The sequence below is a fragment of the Triturus cristatus genome, chromosome 12, assembly GCF_964204655.1.
Source record: "Triturus cristatus chromosome 12, aTriCri1.1, whole genome shotgun sequence".
Lineage (NCBI taxonomy): Eukaryota > Metazoa > Chordata > Amphibia > Caudata > Salamandridae > Triturus > Triturus cristatus.
In genome coordinates this window covers 537,241,580-537,258,904 of record NC_140595.1, presented here as the reverse complement: position 1 = coordinate 537,258,904, position 17,325 = coordinate 537,241,580, and the positions used below count along the sequence as shown (strand labels likewise).

The 17,325-nt window shown below is 40.0% G+C and overlaps 1 long non-coding RNA gene across 4 annotated transcripts in view; it reads left to right on the top strand.

Moving 5' to 3' along the window:
* The first annotated feature begins 1,913 nt into the window (after nucleotides 1-1,913).
* Nucleotides 1,914-17,325, top strand: part of LOC146776235 (uncharacterized) — a 616,314-nt gene continuing 600,902 nt past the window's right edge. For 3 of the 4 annotated variants that reach the window (XR_014972000.1, XR_014971997.1, XR_014971999.1), the window contains exons 1-2: nucleotides 1,914-1,986; nucleotides 16,088-16,206. This is a non-coding gene — a long non-coding RNA (uncharacterized LOC146776235). Of the gene's footprint in view, nucleotides 1,987-2,054; nucleotides 2,455-16,087; nucleotides 16,207-17,325 lie in introns of those variants that run through there. The other variant, XR_014971998.1, reaches the window with a different exon arrangement.

The window sequence follows — 17,325 nt, the reverse complement described above, 5'->3', positions numbered from 1 at the left end:
GAACATTAACCACCAGAGTTAACTTGGCCTTTTTATTGTTGCCTGAAAACAGCTGAACACACTACATACAAGGTACTTTGCTGCAGGTGCTATTAAACCCATAAGTTATTTCTTTACACAGCGCCCCCCAGGTCAGCATCAGGTGCGGCTGCACCAGTCAGTCCTCCCAAAAGAGGTTGGTACCTACCTGATTGTCTGGTAATTGCACTTACCAGCAGAAAGGGAAAGCAAATGAATCCCCAGATGATGAGCATAGCCGGTCGCACTTGTATATTTAATACGGGCATAACGATGCAATTGATGTGAACCACAGGTTCCTGCAGTGCACGTGCACATCAATTGCATCGTTATGCTGCATTAACTATGCGAGTGCAACAATCTGATGCCTGGCATGTGAGGGATGATTGGACATCTTTAACACTTCGGATCGTAATATCGGATTCGGTCAGTTATATGTGTAAGGGTAAATATTTTCATTTTCTAAAGTTTTGTAAAGTGAAGAAGTTATTCATTATCCTGTTTGAGAGAGATACATCGCGCAAAGCTTTTTAGGGATGGTTTCACATTGAAAAGATCCCAGAATGTGATATTCCCTGCAGGGTAAGATTATTTAAAGTTTGCTTATCAGTTTTAACAGTTTTGTCAACTGTCACCCAATTATGCTTGCTCCTTTGGGTCTCTTTCCAGCCGCCGTATGAAATGTTATAGTTATTTTGTTAAAAAAAAAAAAAGGGTAATACCAGCCATTTCAGCCCAAGACACAAACATTTTTTGCAGTGTATCATTGTGCCCCCTTGATCATCACAGGGTCTTCTCTGGTGACGTGACTCATCGATCAGGCCTGGTCGGGTCAGTGGGTCACGAGTTGTTCTTGTGGCCATGTGGTGCCGAAAGTGAAAGTGCCTGCCTGCCCTGCCCAGTTAATTTAATAGTGTGTGCGCAGGCAACAGGGACTCCAGGGAGGGTGACTGTGGCTGCGCCATAGGGAGGGGATGATGGGGGGCGTGTGCAGTGGCCAGGACAGTGTAACAAAACTTCAGTCGGCCCCCCTGCAAAGCGCTTCTCAGGCTCTCACATTCACAAACTGGCCTGGTGTGGCAATCATGGTCGCAGAACCGGGCCCGGGGCCTGTATTAATTTACAAATTACCGTCTAGGCCCTAGAAGGTAGTTTGTGAATTAATATAGGCCCGGGCCCGGTTCTGCGCTGCGCACTGAACAGCACAGTGCGTACTGCGCAGCAGTGGAGAGTAGTAGATGACCGTCTGTCTTCTACCGGTCCCGGTCCCGAACGCGGCGGCAGTCAGCCCCATCATCAAGCCTGCCCAATGCCATCATGCAGTTGCAGGTTGCGGGCGGCTGTCAGCTGACTGTGCTGCTCGCACCGTCGCGGTCGCGTGGCTGCAATAAATCAAAACTTTTAATCATGATGATTGTCACGGTGACAATCATCATGATTAACATTTTTGATTTATCATCCACCACGCCGGCCCGCGCAGTGCGCAAGCTACCTCGCTCCGCTGCGCTGTGGTCGATGCTCAAAAGTGGGAACAGCCTCTCACAAACTGAAGGAGGCTGGAGCAAATAAATGTATGCAATCAGGGCAATCCCATCCAGGCAAAACCGGGCTGGGGCCTATTATAGTTAAATTTACTTTTAATCCCGGACGGGACGCCTGCCCCCACCTGACTGTGCCCAGCCCAGGATGACATGATGACAACCCAACCGAGTGGACCCGTGAGTGACGGACGGCATGGCACGAGACACCAGGCCTGCCTGAGTGACCAGACACTCACCTGCGTGCAGCAGAAGAGGAGAGCAGAACTAGCCTGGGCGTGGTGTGCAAGCTGCAAACCAAACGCGAACTATTAATTACGCGAGCTTCACCCTCAATGCGCATGACACTCCAGGCAGCCTCAGCCCCACCCTGTAGACCACGCGCACTGACGCGGAGACACCTGTGTGCTGCGCACGGGCACAGCAGTGGGTAGGTGCAACATTAATATATCACTGAGTGACCTGACCTGCCATATATTACTGCCATGAACACAGGGGCCTGGCCAAAGAAATGTTGCCAGTTGTGCCTTTCTCCAACCTTCCCGCAGTAAGGTCATTGGCTCACGGAGTCAAGGCCCGAAAATCGGCCCCAGCGAAACAGGCTAACCGGCCCCCACACCGTCCAGCCTACCAGGGGATTGCCCGGTGCCCGGAATCACCAGTCCGGCCCTGTCTGTAGCAGATTCATTAGGTCACATAATGTACCGCTCCTTTCTAATTTCGGAAGGTCCACTGCTTTCTCCGTAGATTAATAACGGATGCACCAGTTAATTAAATGACCAGGAGGGGCCGCGAGTTTGTGCTACCATCCCGTGTTTATTCATGGCACTTTGTTTACCAGCTCTTACATGCCCTTGAAGTCACATATGAAACCAAGAACATAGCAGCGGGTAGCTTTGTAAGTAAAATATTGCATAGAATGGTGGATTTGTTTTTAATGGCTTCCCATGTGTTTGATTCTTCTTTCTGCAGACGCTTATTAGTGTTCGAGCACTGAATGGGCATATTTGGAGGGAGCTGGCTGTGTTCCGGTACATTAAATGTAAAGGATTGTAATCTTATGTACAGGGAAGTTTTGAAGCAGCTTCTTTCATTTTTGAGCATTGACTTCCTTTTGTTTGCATTGGCTGCTGAATCTTTATTTCCTTGGGTTCAATTGACAAAGATTTTGGCCCGCTTTTTATTACTTAAAATTGCTTTGCAAGCATGGCAATTAGACACGGTAAACCGTTTGCTCCTGTGCTACTTTTTCACTATGGAAATGGCCTTTCGGCTTTTTAACTTTACGTTTTGTGAATTGCGCTGTGCTATTTTAGATGTATTGTGATTTATGGAAATAATCATAAATAAGGGCATAGCATGGTATCGACCTTAAGTACTTGCAGCACATGCGCGATAAAGTTCCATCATTAATATAACAAGATCCTGCAATTTGATGAGAACACTGTTGTGAAGCACGCGCCATTTATTTCTTGGATTATATGAGTTAGTCTTGCAAGCTTGTGCATGCGTGGCTTTTCACATCGAACAACTTTTGTACTTGCTTTGTTATTAATTTCATGTTCGCATGTATGAATATTATGCACAATCTTTTAACTTTTAAACTTTACTGGTTAATGCTAGTCTGTTCTCTGTTTTTATTGAGATTAGTGCTATTTCAGATGCTGTCTTGACTCTGGTAATTGACAAATTTCCCTCATGGATTTACTCAATAGTCTCCAACTGTAAATTTCAGATCAATATATATTGAACCAAAGACAAGGAGTCCATAAGACTTAAACACAACGAAGATAGAATATATTGTTATTTTATTTAATTTAAAACTTGTTGTATACCTCAGATTGTATTATAACGATGTGTCCACAATTATCAAATACAATGGGGTAAGCATCTTCATAAACAACGTACATATGCAAAAATAACTCTCAACAACAATTGAAATCAATATTTACACATAGTTAAATCGAAAAAAAATATAAAACATTCAATATGAGAATCAAGGATGTATTACATACATATAAAATTGATTTAAAAACACAAATATGATTTTGTCCTCTTGTCGACGCGTTTCGGTGTAAAGTGTGGTTTAGTCGACCGCATTTCCGGCATTCGTTTGTTTACGTGTTTACGTGCAGTGCAGCCATCTTAGTAGTTCCTTGCTCTATTTCTTGCGATTAAAGCCACATTTATAAAAACTTTATTGAGTCTAAACCGCCACGTCTAAAGGGTATTAACAGGGTATTAACAGTATCTATTGTTAAAAACCTCGCAGCGCTTATCGTTTTTTGAAAAAAGTATATATGTTTCTATATTACTCACAAATAATTTTTTTGATGTATTTACATTTATTTAATGCATGCCTCTTACAAAATGTAATGAATTGTAGGAGGTCCTCAATTAAAATAAATAACATTATACCTTAGCGATTAAATAGACCGATGGGCCACGAGAGAATAGGCCCAATGAAGGTCATAGAAGAGCGAGGCTGTGACAGTTTTTGCTGCAGTTTTCTGCACCTTTTAATTCATAACAGACCTTGTACAAATCAAAAAAACTTTCTTAATGTTTTCAGTCATCCAAAATCAAGTATGTTGAACCAAAGATAGGGTTGAACACTATGAGTACATGTATGTATTATAATTGTATATATTCTCTTTTTATAGATTGATTATACTTGATAGAGAGAGCTGTTTTTAATGTATTGGTCCTGAAGAAGGTGTTACAAACCACACTTTACACCGAAACGCGTCGACAAGAGGACAAAATCATATTTGTGTTTTTAAATCAATTTTATATGTATGTAATACATCCTTGATTCTCATATTGAATGTTTTATATTTTTTTTCGATTTAACTATGTGTAAATATTGATTTCAATTGTTGTTGAGAGTTATTTTTGCATATGTACGTTGTTTATGAAGATGCTTACCCCATTGTATTTGATAATTGTGGACACATCGTTATAATACAATCTGAGGTATACAACAAGTTTTAAATTAAATAAAATAACAATATATTCTATCTTCGTTGTGTTTAAGTCTTATGGACTCCTTGTCTTTGGTTCAATATATATTGATCTGAAATTTACAGTTGGAGACTATTGAGTAAATGCATGAGGGAAATTTGTCAATTTTTAACATTGTTACGTACCCGGTCCCTTCTGGCTAAACCTGGTAAACTCTCTATTTGTTTTTTGACTCTGGTAATTCCTTGTTGGTTGGACAGCAGAATGGTACGGGACCTTGAGGTGAATTGATTTCCCTGGCAAGGCTGACAGCAATTTATATATCATTTTTCTTTGTGTTATAATTTTTATTCGCATTTTGAAAAATTTCATCACAAGAACAATAATGATAAAAGCATCTTACAATTTGTTTTATACAGATAGATATATTAAATATATTAAAAAGAAAAAGAAAAAATGCATGTATTGTGAATACTATTTGTCAATAAATAACATATCTATATAGATAAGTAATGGCATAAATAATTGAATAAGTAAAAGATTGAATATTTTGATAATGCAAGCAAAAAGAAGAAGAAGAAAAAGACAGAAGAAGTTTACGATTTTTAGAGATTAAGTCATGGGTTCAATTATCAAATATATAAATTAAACATTATATATATCTATAGATATAAGCAAATATTAATATGTTAAATCTCCTCAGCATTCGTAAACTAATTCATACAATGTATTAAATACTATAAAGTGAAGCAGAAAGGCAGAATGGAGTGAAGTAGTCGATACAGGGACTAACATGTCAATATAAGATATACTAAGGAAAATGGAAGGTGAAATGTCATAAAATAAAGTAAGAATAATAAGATAAGAGTAGATAAGCAGAAGTATAATAAACATAAGAAAATAAGATAAAAATACAGAAGTATAAAAAATGATACGGTAGTAAGATAGAAAGATAGCAAGATGAGAAGATAATATGATAATATGATAACCAGGGGTGGGAAAAAAGGAAGAGGTAAAGAAGAAAATACAATGTCAAGTTAAGAGATATTAGTATCAGTACTTGGGATAGTATCATCAATAACGATGCCGCTATTCATGTTCAGGAAGGGTGACCAAACATGAAGAAATGTCAGTTTGATTCTGAAGATTATAAATTATTCTTTCATGCTGTGTGTATCATGGTTGACAACCATTCTTCTTGTGAAGGAGGGAATGGGAATTTCCAATGACGCAAGATACATATGTTTGCCGTGGCCAATGTTGTGTGAAAGACTTTGGGGTTTTGTGAGTTTTGGGGAGAGTCGGAGATCATGGAGAAGAATAGTAGCAGGAGCGAGCGGGAGATGTAAAGGCATAGTGGAGGATAAAATCTTGCCCACATACAACCAAAAAGATTGCACCAACGGGCAATCACATATAATGTGTATTGAATCAGAATTGGTGTTAGAGCATCTCCTGCAATTGGCATGGGATAATAGACCAGTCTTCTGTAATCTTGCGGGAGACCAATGCCAATCATGAAGAATTTTAAAGAGACAAAATATAAGTCTAACTTAACGGGTTCCTTTGTCTAGATTCTCCAACATTTCCTCTTATTTGCCAGTTGTTTAAGATATTGAAAGTCGGGTCTGCCATTTGAATTGCAATGCCTGTGCTAAGGGTTGAGAATGTAAATGAGTTGTAAAAACTTTGTACAGATCAGATATTACTCCTTTATGTTTGCCCCAGATATTTAAATATGATACTATTTGTGAATTTGAAGTGCCAGAGAAGATGGATCTAGTTGCTTTTTCAAACATTGTTTAAGCTGGTTATATTTCATGGATTGATGTGTAGGAAGACCAAATTCTTCTTGTAGTTGTGTGAATAATTTAAAATTAGGGGTGGGCGGAATTTGCGTAGTCGCGCTACGCAAAGCTCTGCGAAATTTTAAGAAATCTCCGCAAGCATGCAAAAGTTCCGCAAACACGCGAAATTGCTTGTTCCGCTTGTTCGCAATGCTTTTTTGTTGTTCGTGAATGCTGTTTGCATGCTCGGGGAGAAATATCTTGCGAATACGCAATTTGAAAGCGCGAACAAACAAAAAATTCCGGGAAGCTGCAGATCGCGGATTTTTGGGCAATTCCGCATTCTCTGCGGAACGTGAAATTACCCAAATTCCGCAAGTGGAACGTAATTTACCGCACAGGCCTATTTAAAATCACCATTATAAAAAATGTGATCTAATGATTGAATACCTGCTGCTTTCCATAATGGCCATAATAAGACTTTCTTATTAATACGAACATTGGCATTGTTCCATATAAGTGCCTTTTTAAGAATGTTTGGGTTTAGAGCTAATAATCGGTGTGCTCTTTGCCAAGATTTGAACATAGCTGATAAAATTGGGTTCTTAGGTTTCTGACTTTTAATTTTGGTACCATATAGTGCAGAAATGCTGGCATCTGAAGATAACGATTTCGTTCTAATTGGACCCATTGCGGAAAATCAGAAGTTCCCGGTAACATATATGATAATTGAGAAATCTGTAATGCTAAATTATAATGTCCAATTGATGGAAGACTCATTCCCCCATAAGAGTGGTGAGTCTTTAATTTTGCCACAGCTAAACAAGGTTTTGCTGAACCCCATACAAAGATTTTTATTTTGGAATCTACAAGTCTTAGCGTAGATAAGGGGATGTGGAGAGGAAGCATACCTAAGGTATATAAAAAGCGTGGAAGCGTAACCATTTTAACAGCTTGAACTCTACCTCCCATGGAGAGATTTAGAATTTTCCATTTATCAAAATCACGTTGCATTTGGACGATAAATGGATTCAGGTTATCTGTAATCATACATTCCATACCTTTATTTACTAGACTACCCAAATACTTAAGACGTGAGGGCTGCCAATGAAAAGGGAAACCATGTATCGCCGCTTTTGTGGTTCCATCAGAGATAGGCAAAGCTTCACTTTTGTCCCAGTTTATTTTATAACCTGAGAATGAGGAAAAATTGTCTATGATTTGAAGTAAGGATGGCAGTGAGCAGGAAAGATTTTTAGAGTAAGTAATATGTTATCAGTATATAAATAAAGTTTTGAGTCTCCTGTGGGAAGGGGTATAACTGTGACTGTATTCTATCGGCGAATAGTGGCTGCTAAAGGTTCCATTGCTAAGAGAAAAAGAAGTGGGGATAAAGGACATCCCTGACGTGTTCCTCTTCGGATTGGGAATGGTTCTGATAGAAAACCTCCACAATTTACTTGTGCAGAAGGATTATCATATAAGAGTAGCACTTTTTGAATGAACTGATTCCCAAGTCCGAAGCATTCCAGCACTTTAAAAAGATAATCTCATTCTATGCGGTCAAAGGCCTTTTCAGCATCTAATGATAGGGCTAGTGAGTCCTGTGGAAGATTTTTAGCATACCATGGCATATGAGCCAATGTACGTAAATGATTTCTGGAGGAACGTCCTGGAACAAATCCCACTTGGGTTGAATAATTAAGGAAGGTAAAACCTTCTTAAGACGAGAAGCCAGAATACTGGCAAATATTTTGATATCAAAATTCAGAAGTGAGAACGATAACTGGCACAAACTAAAGGATCCTTTAAAGGCTTATGGAGTACTGCAATTAATGCTTTTTTAGAAAGGGGACCTAAGGAGTTATCTCGTTCAGGCTCCTTGAAAGCAGAATGTAGGGAATCAATCACATTATGCCCAATCCAACGATAAAATTCAGCTGGAAAGCCATCTTCTCCAGTGGCTTTATGGTATGGTAAATGAGATATCGCTTGTGAGATTTCATCCCTGCTAATCTCTCCCTCAAGAAGGGCCCTGCCTTCTTCAGAAAGACAAGGGAGATCTACCTTTGAAAGGAAACTAGCCAGCCCTTCTGTGTCTATTTGCGCCTCAGGTGTGCAGAGAGGTTTTTAAAAATAAGCAAATTAATTTACTATGCCCTGTGGCTTTGTGAGAATATTATCTTGGGATGATTTAATAGCAGAAATGGCCATGGCTGCTTCTCTTTGTCATAATTGTGCCGCTAATAATCTGCCTGCCTTTTCTCCTTGTTCGTAATGTCTTGTTTTCATTCTTTGGAGGGCAAATTCTGCCTTAGAGGTGAAGAGCTCATTTAGTGCCATTCGAGCTTGTTCTAAAGATTTGCGATTTTGCAGCGTTGGTGCTATGGTATATCGGTGTGTATATGATATTATGTTCTGCTCTAATTCTTTTTGGCGTGCAGCATTCCGTTTGTTAGCTAATGCCGCTTCACGCATTAATTGACCTATAATAGTAGCTTTAGCTGCAGCCCACATCACTTTACCTAAAGTCACCGAGCCTTGATTTGTGGAGATGTAATCTTGAAGATGAGGTTGTAATTTAGATTTACCCTCAGGAGACTTATGTCGTTGTATGTTCATGCTCCAGGGTTTGTTTCCTGGTCTAGGTATGCCAACATCTATCGCTAAGAAAACCGGGGAGGGGTCAGATACTGCTGCTTCCAGAATGGGAGATTCTTGAATCGACTGGATCAGCTTTTGGGGTATTAATAAATAGTCCAGACGAGATAGGGTGCCATGTGTTGGAGAAGAGAATGTGCACTCAATGCCCGATGGATGTGAAAGATGCCAATGATCAATTAATCCATTATCTGCTAATATGTCATCTAGTAATGCTCTATCAGCAGCATTATTTTGTCTAGGGGCGTGTTTTATCTAAAATTGGATCTCTCAGAATGTTCCAATCCTCATCTATGAGATACTGTGATGAACCTGTCTCTGTTCGTAAGCGGCTTAAATGAAGAAAGAATTACTTTTTTGTTCCTGTCGGAGCATAAACAGAACCTACGCAAATATAGTTATATCTTACATGTAGCTTGGCAAATAAATAACGACCATCAGGATCTGTCCATGTTTTTAATATAGTGACTTGGAGAGATTTGCGGATGAGAATTGCTACTCCACATTTGCGGGTGGGACCTGTGTTTGTAGATTCGTCTTTCTGTACACTACTGTGAATTACTTTGCCTACCCAATCTCTACAGAGTTTTTCTGATTTTAATGTGTCTAAATGTGTCTCTTGAAGTAGTGCCACATCTGCCTTTTTGGATTGAACTATGACAGTACTTTTTTCCTTTTTATGTAATGAGTAAGCCCATGTACATTCCATGTTAGCACAGAAGGAGGATGTGTGTTGGCCGTATTGGACATGTTTATGGAATGTCAATGAATTTCAGTAAGCTTTAAAAATAAACGTGTAAAATTTTTAACAATCAAAAGGGTGACCTAAAACAATAAAATAGTATGAGGGGGAAGGGTAGAGAGTGGGAAGGGGAACCCCTGGTTTAAACAGAAATATAGATAATCAATTTGCACAAAGAAAATGTAAAATATTAGAATAAGACATTTGTAGATCTAATAAAATTAAGAGATATTATGTAGATTGATGTATGATAATATAAGCACCAAAAAACAAAACTGTTACCGGGGGTCTATTTCTCCCAGGGCACCACCGCGGAGAGGAGCGCCGACAAAAGGATATTAAATACGACTGTTCTTAGAGAATATACATATCATACTATCAGATAAATCATAATAGTGTATTAAATCTGGATTTGTATAGCATAAGTACATATATAATATAAAATGAATAATTCAATGGAGGATGACTGAATTGATATCTCGAAAATACAATAAATATATTATATATTAAATATGAAAATATTCATTGTCATGTATGAATGCACATAGGTTAGAGATTAATTGATATAGTATAATACATGTGCTAAACAGAATAGATAAAAGGAATAAAGATTGAATCAAATAGTAATAAATATTATATCATTATATAACATCCTAGTAAAACAGTATAGTCAATTAGAGAATAATGTAATATATGATAAAAGAATAACATTCAATTACGCAAATTTGAATACATTTTCAATTTGTATTGTATGGTTTGACCCTAGCTAGTGAGCCTTATCTTATGATTAAAAATGTAAGTGGGTAATACATTGTTCATCTTATTTTAAGCCTGATAGTATGAATGGTTATTAACAGTTAAATCTTGTCATATTACTGTTGTCAGTCTTCATCTGAGGCAGGTTTAAGGGGTGAACGAGATGTATCTTTGTGTTGTTCTTTTACAAAAGTAGAGGCAGTGTGTAACTCTGAATATTTGTCATCTTGGGCATGAACAGATCTTTCTAGATCCATTCCTGTATGATGAGGATTGCTAAAAGTACGCCTTCTGTTATCAAATGGTTGCTGTGATTAACTTGAGCTCGCATGAATTTGATCAGTTGAGGTGTCTTGCGTATCCATGTCTTGTGTTTTCATCTGATCTAGGAATTTCTGCAAATCTACTGGATCATAGAAATCTCTGGAATCTCCATTTTTAGTGATACGAAAGCGAGCTTGCTCAAATAGACCATATTTGATGTCCATCTGCGGTAACTGAGGCCCAATGGCGAGGAATGATTTGCGCCTCTCATTGGTCTCTTTAGAGAAATCTGCGGCCATGTGGATGATGTTACCCTTATATGAGTATGAACCTTGAGAGCACGCTGCAGTTAGTAAATGTCTAGTTTGCTCATGTCTTGAAAAACAAGCAATGAGTATTCTTGGCCGAGCTGTATTATCCTTCCAAGGAGGATCTATACGGTGAGCTCTTTGTATTTCTAATGAAGGATAAAAGGTAATGTCTGTTAATTGTGGAAGAACGTCACAAAGAAATAACCTAGCGTTTTGATTTTCCAGAAATCCAAAGAAGCAAAAATGATCCCTCCTACTACGTTCTTCCAAGTCAACCAACTTGGAATAAGAGCTCTTGGTCCTTGCTGTGCACTGTGTCAAGGCGATTTTCCACTGTTGTCAATCTCAGATCTAGTTTGTCAGTCTTTGTATGAAAACCCGCTAGTTCTGCACCAATAGCTTTGGTTTCAGCTGTTTAAGATGATATGTTAACATTCAAACCCTCTAGACGCCGGCTGGCCGTGGAAATTTCCTGCAGGATATGATTCAGCGTATCACCTTGTGAAGAAGTGCTAGCACTCTGAGGTGACTCTTATGATGAAGGAGCAGATCCTTTCCCAGGCATCTTGCTTGGTTGTTTAAGGACTTCAGCAAATAGAAGTGGCATAGAGGAGTTAGTTCCACGCTTATTGTTTGACATTAAGATCTGTCCTGCAACAGTGCATAGAGATGTATTTTAGACCTCTGTAGTGCTTCTCCAAATTATACTTCTGTTAGGTATTCTAAATTGTTGGGTGTATTGTGGTGGCAATTATTATCAGAAAAGGTAAAGCTTCAAGAAGCGTTATTAGCAGGTATCAAGACCGACTAATAATTTTAGCCACTTCACTGTGTAATGTATCTTTTCCTATGTTATAAACGCAAGGTAGTTTGTAAGATTCGACGCTATATGTTGTTACGTTATCTCATTCAATACACAGCGAGTTAGAACTGCAACACAGGTTTCAAAATCACCACTTCTGTTTTGATTTGATATAAATATATGAACTATGTTTTACTTAGTGGTGAAATTGTATGTAGGAGGGGGATTCTGAGTAAGAAAGTTATTCACTAAAGCATTGGTTTTCCATGCATGCGAAGGTTAGAGATTCTTGACTTATGAAGGGTGAATTTATTTCACGTTCTCCTCAAAACATGACCTCAATAATTGGTTTGATAATGCACAAGAAAAGTTACGTTTTTGGCAGTGAAATTTATCCACAAATTTCAAATGTGCAGAATAGAGGTATAATTTTCCTCATTTCTGTTTTATTATCCTCTTTACAGGACTGACGTGTAATTATTTATAGCATTGGAGCACTCCTTTGTGAAATGTGCTCGTTTTCCTCATGACTCCGCCCGTAGGTTCAGTCACGTCGGGGAAGCGCTCTGAAAGTGGCGGAGACAGTTAGAGGAACCGCGGCCTAAGCGCATGCGAGGACCGGGGATTCCTGAAGTGTTGAAGGCCAGCTGACGTCGCGCTCGCCGCGAACAATGAAGTAATTTCAGGCGTCACACAGCCTCGTAATGCACACGACTCTGCAGGTTTTCGTGAAGCAGAATTCTTCGAAAATTCAGCCCTTGCGATGTAGATAAGCGCATCGTTTACATCAAAGGCTCCTCTCCTGGCGAAGCTCACAGCTTAGGCGGCCATCTTCCTCCGTGGCCAGACCACGCCCCCCTGTACTGTCATTTTTGTAGTTGATTTATTCCTCTTCACAATCAATTTTATAAATTTTTGATCTTTTTCTAGGGGTTTCAATTGTGAGTTGCCCTTATACTTAGGCTCATGCACGGAATTATATTTTTCTGCCATGTGGCGATACGGAACTTTGTTCTCAGGCTGTGGGGCGCCGGTGATACTGTAGAATCTGCTACTGTGACTCTGGGGAACCTCTTTGGTTCTGTCACTGTTCTACCTGAGACATCTTCCAACTCTTCTGTATTTGTAACTTCTTCACTGTCCCCCTGTATACAGTTTATTCCCTCTTTTCATGGAGTCCATTGTCCCCTTTTTGTCACTGAGTATTTAAAGTGCTTGCTCATGAGGCATCAGAAATATGCTACTAAGGTGCTGGTCTTTAACCATCACCTTATCCCTAATGTATATTTCCAGGTTCATCGTCCTCCATTTCCTGGTGGCACTTTCATTGTTGAATTTGCATCTCCCATGATTGTGCTTATAATCAGTCTCTTGTGGGAGCCAAAATAGGGTTGTTTAGACGGTGTCCCTAGGAGCTCTACCAAGCAACCTGATTCCTGGCATTCACTTGGTCATGCAATGTGGGGTATTCCTGTTGGCATGCAGAAAGTTGTGGAGCACCCATTCAATGTTATCACCACTTTCTACAACTATGCATAATTTCTTGTTAAACATGTTTATGACGCGCTTTACCTCGCCATTGGCTTATGGCCACCAGGCTGTTTTCTGAAGATGTTGACTATGCTGTTTTTGCATGTATTCCTTAAAGTTTAATCCCTTAAAGGGTGAATGAATGTTTGCTTTGAGGCAGACAGCAAATCCATAGCCCACAAAGATATTTTCCAATGTATGCTTGATTCAGTCAAGTGCCGATGGTTCTACAGTTTCGTCTACAGCATATATATCACTTGTGTTCTTATGGATAAGAAGTTGTTATCTGGCTGGCTGGCTGCAAAGCTCTGCACTTTCACCCAAAGTACCCACAGGCTCAGTTCTTGTCTGACTTTCCATATTTGAGTCGGCGCTTGTATGTGTCTTCATCTTTTGCAGTGTGGCCTGATAGAAATGCCTTCCAACGCTGTTCTCATCAACTGCATGCCAGATTTATGCTTGTATTATAATCCCATTCTCTCTATGGATAATGCCTTCGAGCATGCTGTCTGGGATTTGAGATGAACAAAGGCTTCTGTGGATGTAGCAACACGTTGGTTGTGTAGGGTGTTCTCTGCTGGCGTTGTGAGATCCTGTCTTGCTTTTGGCTTCAGAGTTATAATATTGCGGGGGCGTGGCTTGCCGCCCGAGCGGAATGGCAGCGGCGGGGTGACGCTCCCGACAAGCCTGGAGGATTCGGCTTCATGCAGTGACTTCGCCGTTAGTTTGAGGGCATGCGGAAGGTTCTGAAGCTGTGTAGCCTGCAGGGGAAGGCTTGAAGACATCGTATTGCACTTCGAGCATGTTTTCTGTGACAGTGAGTGTTCCGTAGCCGCTCTCTCTGAAGTACAGCCGCCATCTTGTTTTTTCACGCGCGATGCGCGTCTCCTCAGATGCTAATGAGAACTTAATATCTTTGCTTTGGTGAGCTCTCCTGCCTCCCTGCTAATGCTTTTGGAGGCTGCTACTGATGTTATCTCCATTATTGGCCACGTTTTTGATCCGGTGGGGCTTTCTACGAGCAGCATTCCTGTCAGTCAATACTGATGTGTGTGCCCTCACTGACTGAGATAGGGCTATTATGATGTGAAGAGCATAGCTTTAAGACCATTTCTTCGCGCTTCTATAACAGCGCTGATGCGGATTGTCTGTATGGAAGTTGCAATTATGTCCTGCTCTTGGAGGTCGTTATCAGCTACTTAGTCCTTGACCTTTTACCATACTTCATTATACACCTTGCGCTGGTGAGAGAAGTCAATTGGAAGTCTTTTAGAGAATCCCAAGTGGACGGGTCTTATAAACGGATGCTTTTTCCTATTTTAATATATGTTTTCTATCTGTTGGCCTGGCTGTACTCTGGTTTATGACACTTTGAGGACTTCTTCATTTTTTCAGCCGCTAAGTTTTCTCACCTCGCTTCCCCTCCTTTATGACCCATTACTAGTCTTAAAGCTGTCTTAAGACATTTTATATTTTTGCTGCGCTCATTTGCTTCACAACTTGCAGTATTATGGTGCCTGCTGAGTGATCCTGTGGGCAGAACGAAGATACCACACTCTACAAATTCCAAGCCCAAACATATTTTTATCAAAAATTCGAAAATATTTTCTGATTTTTCCAGGCTAACAGACTTTTCAGATTCCTCTTCTCAGGACCTAGACTTTGCAATGGAGCCCTCGTCTACAGCTCAAGGGAAGTCTAACACCAAACGGCTAAAGAAGGATCCTCCATCTCCACCTAAACCACCTTCGCCTGTGTCGATGGAGCTACTCTTAGAGGAGATAAGGGCTCTTCGGCCCTTTATGGAAGAAACTAATATTAAATTACAAGCTTTAACAGATAATTGGTCTCAGCTGGAAGCAAGGGTCCTTTCTGTTGAACAAAATGTTTCCTCATTCAAGGATACGTCAGTCAAAGTATCTCATCTTCACTCTCAAGTATCTGCTCTTCAGAAGCAGTTGGAGGATTTGGAAAATCGTAATAGAAGAAATAACCTCCGCATTTATGGCTTGGGTGAAGGTCTTGAGGGGCCGGACTCTGTTTCCTTTTTCAAATCTTTCCTTCCGAAATTGCTCCACATGCCGGATGAAACGATCCTCAACATTCAGCGAGCTCATCGATTAGGCCGTGTTCCTTCACAGGCTTCCTCCATGACAAGACCGAGAGGTGTTATTCTATATTTTCTGGAATATACAGATTTGTTAAAAGTCCTCTCGGCAGCACGGGCTTCACCAAGAATTACATGGTCTGGTTCTTCTTTGTTCTTCGCACAGGACTATGCCAAAGCTACTGCAAATCGTCGCAAGGCCTTTCTAAACATGAGGGCTGATCTCCGCTCCATAGGAGCCAGATATGGCCTTTTTCATCCTTGTCTCTTCAAGGTTACACACAACAACAGTACAACTACGTATGAAGATCCTGTGCGGTTGCAGAGTTATATCAACTTATGTAAACAGATTGCCATGGATTCCTCTGGTCCTTCTTCATCTTCTAAAACTTGATGTGACACCATATTGTATTTGCTACTTTGTCGCTGTTGCTCATGATATTTCCTGTTACTTTACAAATTGAGCCCTTTTGAAGGGTTAAAGTTTCTGAGTTCATTGCTGCTGACCTCTTATCGCTCTCTTCTTTACTTGTTCATTTTCCTTTATTATAATTTCAACCTTATCGGCTATGTTTATCCTAATGTTGTCTCGATTTTGTTTCCGCAGATGCTCCTTCCGTGTTCCATGATATCCTCCCGGCTGTCTGTTAGTTGATCCCTGGATGTGCCGTCCATCCCATGTGGTCCCTCCCTCCCCCCGTGATCCTATGGTACCTTTTTGTGTAGGTATGTTATCCTTGCTTGTTTTTTCTTTAGTCCCTATTCTCTTACTCTTTCTTTTCCTTTCTTCTTTCTCTGTCCTCCCCTTATTCTGTGTGATGTTTAACCTCTTATTTTTTGCATTTCACTTTTCAACTTGTCTCATGATTCCACTAGTTCCACTTAAAGGATGTCTTTTTCTTAAGTTCTGTATTGTTTACTTTCTTAATATGCATTCGTTCTTATCTTTTCTTACTAGTTCACGACTCTGGCTTTGCCCTTTTCTATTTTTTCTTTTTGCCTTTAGCTCTTTCCTCCTTTCTTTGTTTGTTAGTATGTTTCTACATCTCCATTTATTTATTCTTATCAATTTTATAATTGTTTATTGCATTGTATGTTCATGGTTTAATGATATTACTAGTATTTGGTCTAGTTCAGATTGTACTGCATTGAATTTTTGCTTTTTGATTGCATTTTGTGCTATTTTTAAACATCTATGCCGTTGAAACTAGTTACATGGAACGTCAAGGGTTTAAATTCTCCCATTAAGCGGCAAAGAGTCCTGACCCACCTAGCCAAGCTAGACGCGGATATTGTTTTTTTGCAGGAGACCCACCTTTCCGATGTTGAATCATTAAAGCTGAAAAGAGGTTGGGTGGGGGAAGTTTACTCCTCTCCTGGTGATGGTAAACGGAATGGGGTGATGATTCTTTGTCGTAAGTCCCTTCCGCTTTCGTTACTGGCTCAGGCTTCGGACGTAAGTTGTCCTTGAAGGGTGTTCCCGTTTCTCTTTTCAACGTTTATGCCCCTACATGTGGAGAGCCTTCTTTTTGGTCCACTTTGAATAGACAGATTGCTCTTTGCATGGAGGATAATTTCATCTTGGCTGGCGACTGCAACCAGGTCTTTGATCCGTTTATAGATAGGAATTCCAGGGTTTCCTATATTCCAAATAAACCTCAGAAATCATTTGTGCGAGCTGTATCCCAGCACAAGCTTCTGGACGCTTGGCGTCTCTGTAATCCGACCACCAGAGAGTACACTTTCTACTCCCCATCGCATCAAACCCAGTCTAGAATTGATTGTTTTTGTATCCCACTCCATCTCACAAACCCTTACACATGCAGATATTGGCCCTATTTTACT